The sequence below is a fragment of the Seriola lalandi genome, unplaced genomic scaffold, assembly GCF_002814215.2.
Source record: "Seriola lalandi dorsalis isolate HSWRI2012SDOR001 ecotype SW California unplaced genomic scaffold, Sedor1 jcf7180002054943, whole genome shotgun sequence".
NCBI classification, from domain to species: domain Eukaryota; kingdom Metazoa; phylum Chordata; class Actinopteri; order Carangiformes; family Carangidae; genus Seriola; species Seriola lalandi.
Genome location: NW_019525494.1, coordinates 430,190 through 435,367, shown reverse-complemented (window position 1 = coordinate 435,367; position 5,178 = coordinate 430,190).

Genomic DNA, 5,178 nt, shown 5'->3' with positions numbered 1-5,178 from the left:
GGGGGGGCCCTGCATGGAACAAAACAAAAAAGTAAAGAAAATCTGAAAAATCTTTGTGTTGCAGGAAGGAATTCCTCCTTTTTTTTTAACTTGTGATGTATTTTCTTCTGTACAAAGTTTGACAATCCAATACAAAAAAAGAAGGTTTTCACAACTTTTCTATTACATGAGGTAGAAGATGTTCTGATATAAAACTGCTTCATTCTTAAAGGTACAAAAACAGGGTTTAGTTTTTAACACCTTACATTTATGGATAGAAATCTTGGTCAGTAATATAATGAGGTTGCACAGGAAAAAAAAGTTTTCTAGTTCTCCCTCTTCTATGATTTGTGAGGCCAAACAATAAGAATTGCTCTCAGAGAGAAGAGACTGTCACACTGTGGGCTAATGACTGATGAAGGCAATTGTTACAACATGTTCACAATTCAATCTAAAGGAACAAAATTAAAAACACAAATAAAGTATAAAACATATCAGAACCGATAGCACAGTTAGCATCTTTTATTTGTTTGTGGCTGACAGTGTTAGCGGTTGTGCTAATGCTAACTCTCTCTCTGTACTGACAAGGGTTCAGGTGTATTTAGCCCCGCCCCCTGTCCCCACCAGCTGTCAGGATTGGTTCCTCAGGTGTGTGACGTATGAAACCCTGAATCTGTGTTTATGAGACTGTCATTGGTTCACTGCAGGTCAAGGTGGAAACACTCAGTCATGGAGTTGATGATTATTTTATTTCATTATGTCTGTGTTATATAAAAACATCATGTGGACGTTAACGAGGTCAAACTCTGGATTTTCATCAGACGGTCTTTGACTCAACATGTTTGGGATAAACTGGAACGTCAGCTGAGATCGAGACCTGATCAAGGTAATGAAGAAATAACTGATTATGATCAGGTGGGTGATTGTTGTGGTTGCCATGGTTCCCCCACTTTTTAATGAGGAGCTGCTCAGACACACAACATACCTGTGTTTAACTTCCTTTCACTTTCTGGTGTGTCGAGGAGAAACCCTGCGCTCATACATGTTACCATGGTAACAAAATGATCTTCCATAAATTAATATGCGTCTCGACTTTGACAGTTCCCATAATAAGCAAATGGGTCTAATAGTAGGTTGTCTTTAGAGTTCCTGCTGAAATCACACATCTAACTACCACATATGTACGATAGTGTGAGATGAGATGTGGCTCCACTCTGACTTCACACCGTCAACAAACCACAAGAGTCTCAGTCCTCAGGACTCAGACTGACTTCTGTCTCTGTTGGCTCTGGTTGTGGCTTTATGATATGATGCTTTTGATCAGTGGACAGGATATATCTGAGGCAAGGCCATTAAAAATAGTTTTATGTGTGAGAACTTGATGAATCTGTCAGAGCTCAGCAGGTTATTATTGAACATTTCTGACAGTGGTGTCATGTGAGCTGCATGTGATCTGCTCTGAGAGATAAACTGTGCATGTTTATCCAAAAACATTATTTTATAGTCATGGGCATTAAACTTTAGTTTAGAGTTTGAGAGGAAGATGTTAAATCCACTTTGCTTCCTTTCAGTCACTAGTTAAATTTCATAGAACCTTCCTTTAAAGACCGTCTGATTAAAATCCAGAGTTTCACCTCGTTAACGTCCACATGATGTTTTTATATAACACAGACACATGATGATGAAATAACCATCAACTCCATGACTGAGTGTTTCCACCTTGACCTGCAGTGAACCAATGACACAGATTCAGGGTTTCATACGTCACAGACCTGAGGAACCAATCCTGTCAGCGAGAGTTAGCATTAGCACAACTGCTAACACTGTGTCAGCCACTGCCAGCTACAAGCTAACAAACAACATCATCAAATAAAAGATGCTAACTGTGCTAACGGTTCTGACCCGTCTGCTAGTCTCTGGTTCTGGTCTCAGACTCCTCCTCTGAGTCTGGGTCTGACTGATGCTCAAACATGTGGCTGAGTCTCTCTGATGTTTCCTCCTCTCACCATCTTGATGCTCTCTGCTCTTTCACCTGTCCACCTGGAGCCAGCAGGTGGTGGGCGGGGCTCAAGGCCTGATCCAGGTTCATCAACCAGGAAGTGAGAGGAGACGAGATTCAGACCCAGTTTAATGTGTGAAAACATGTTGAACTAAATATGAATCAGAGCAGAGGACTGTTACAGAGTTAAAACACGTCTGCAGGAAAGTTAAAGTCAGGTCTCTGTGCAGGCCAGTCCACTTCCTCCAGAACAATGAGAGAAAACCTTTTCTTTACCTTCTGGCTTTGTGCAAAAAAGACCCAAACTTTTGGCCTCATCAACTAGTTGTAGTTCACAAAAAGCCCTCCTGGTCTGACATTAGAATATTTGCATTTCTGTGAATCATGATCTCATATCAGAGACAATCAAAGCTTTCAGAAAGGTTTCCCAGTCCAGCCTTTATTTGCTGTCTGCCTCTGAAAGCTCATTTCTTGCTCAGCTAACACGCTGCACCTGAAACAATATAATATATTCCTTCCTATTTGTCAGAGCAAGACTTGCTATCACCTTCAGCCTTGTCAACACATGGCTGCGCAGTGAAACTCTCTGTCGCCTCGAGGACTCAAATAACTGTCAGCACAGAAAGAGAGAGTGCAGACTAACACGAGGGAGCCGTGTACAGATGGAACAGTCATTTGCATAATGTGATCATAATCTTTATTTACTGTAGCGGCTGGCCTGCAGGCTGCAGACTGACAGACCTCAGCTCCACCGGCCCACCACAAACCAAAAGATGTCACTGTTGCACAAGCCATGTGTGTGTGTCACGCCTCAGCCAGTCCCTGACGGACCGCGTCCCGGCCAATGATCACAGGCTGCTCTTCCCTCTCAGCTGCTGCCGCCGCCTCACACATCCACCATTCCTTCACTCCACAGCAACACATCCCGAGAGAAGAAAGGGAAATCTTACAGGAGGAAAAAATTGATTTTCTTTTTCCAATTCTTACATTTTTTTTTCTGGTTGAAGGAGCCAGAGATTCTTCTCCTCTTCTTTTATTCCCTCCAGAAAAAAAAATGTCTCTTGAAAAGCAATATTTTTTCTTTGTTTTTTAATCCAATTTTTCTGATTTTTTTTCTCCACCCTTTAAACATGCACACACTGTGAGGGAGCAGCAGAATGAAAACACACACATCCATCAACATATTCAAACCCATTTCTAAACTGAGCGTGTCCTCACACCACTCCACCTTTCCTGCAGAAACAGCTCTACAACAAACACTGCTGTATCACTTACAGCTCTGAATCCACTTCCTCCTGTTGCATGCAGATGATTTTAAAGGAGAATTAAAAAAACAAAACAAAAGCTGTCAATCAGTTTTCTAATAGCAGCTGCAGACGTCCACACACAGTGATGCTGCTCAGCTTCCTGCTTCATAATCTCCTTTTACACTCAAACCAAATAATGTCACACTGAATATAGTCAAGGACAATAAGATTTACTGTATTATATGTGGAGATGAATGATGTGAGAGAGGCATATTCAGCTACGCTTGGACTGTACGGAGATATTAATAATACCAAGTATGTCAAACATTATTTAGTTACAAGCATTCTGACTATTATACACTTCAACATAATAACTACATGTGGATGTGACATGACGGTGCCTGTTGTGCATTATGATATGTGCGTGTAATTGCCCTTTTATATTCCTTATTCTTTATTCTGATCCCCATTAGCTTCGGCTACAGCGGTCGCTAATCTTCCTGAGGTCCACATAAAATCCTTCATGCAAAACAATTACATAAGCGTCACATATGATGTAGACAGTGTTGGTAATAATTATTCATTTTCTTTATTTCCAGATGTGGAAAAAAGATTTTTGGAGAAATATTAATGAAGTGGTTTGAAGGGAAATGACAGGGGATTGTGGGGGTTTCCAGAAAATAGCAAACAAAACCAATCAGTATCAATGATTCAGTATCAATGATTCAGTATCATTAGTGACATATATTTCCATATTGAGTAAATTAAAACAACAACAACAACATCAAACTAAACCTTGTAAAAAATAAAAATATCTCCACAAGAAGAAAATCCTTGGTTATTTGAGTCATGGGGGAAATTCCTCCCAATGAGTCCCCACTCGTATTGATTGATCCCAATAAAGCAAAGCTGTGGATGATCAAATTGTGACACACTAAACTAAACTGACTGTCAAACTGTGCATTTTCCACACGATCGATGGTGTTTTACTCCCAGCTCGCCGCCGTCGATGTGTCATCACATCGCTCGCTCAAACATCACCAATTATTCCTAATGGACAGAGGATAATCTATACCTATTGATCCATCCGCTCCTCTACAGTAACAATTAATGCTTGTCTTTCCACTCGCCTGAGTCAGATTGCTCAGTCTGCAGTGACTCACACACACACACACACTAACACACACACACACACACACACACACACACACACACACACACACACACAGCGCCACACATAATTATCTATTCAAACACTCCACAGGATATTTTTTCTGTATTTTCTCTAAATGCACGCTGCCAATGGCATTACAAACAATGTGTCGTTCCACTTTTGGCATTTTGCAATTCAAAATGATGCGAGCGCCGCCTGAGCAGAATACTGAGGAGCAGAACCAGGCGCTCCAGCCAGCAGCATTAACATACAGGAAGCCATTATCGCATCTGGCCTTTGCAGCCAACAGGAAGACTGCTGAGTGTGTGTGTGTGTGTGTGTGTGTGTGTGTGTGTCGGTCTTGTTGCATCTTTCTAACCTCGTGTGTCTGCGTTAATTGTCTTCATGCATGTAGGTGTGTGTGCGCACATGTAAGAAATTCATCTGCATGGCTGCATGCTGTGTGTGTTTGTGTGTGTGTGTGTGTGTCTTAATAGGTACATATGCATGAAGCAGATGCAATACATGCCCGTCAGTGGTGTGTGCGCCTGTGTAAATTACATGCGTGTGTTTCCCCACCCCCCACCTTTCAGATTAGAGGCTTCTGTAATGGTTCTACAAAGGTCAGGGTTTTTCAGTGGTTGGGATGTAGCAGTAGGCCGCGTTTAAAGGTCACCACGCCACACCATCGCATTATCTCCCTGCCATTTCATACCAGTTCAGTCTGTCTGATTGATTTTTTAAAATAAAGCCTCACCTCCTCCCAGCCTCATTTTGGCTGCTTTTTCTTTCTCAGTGAA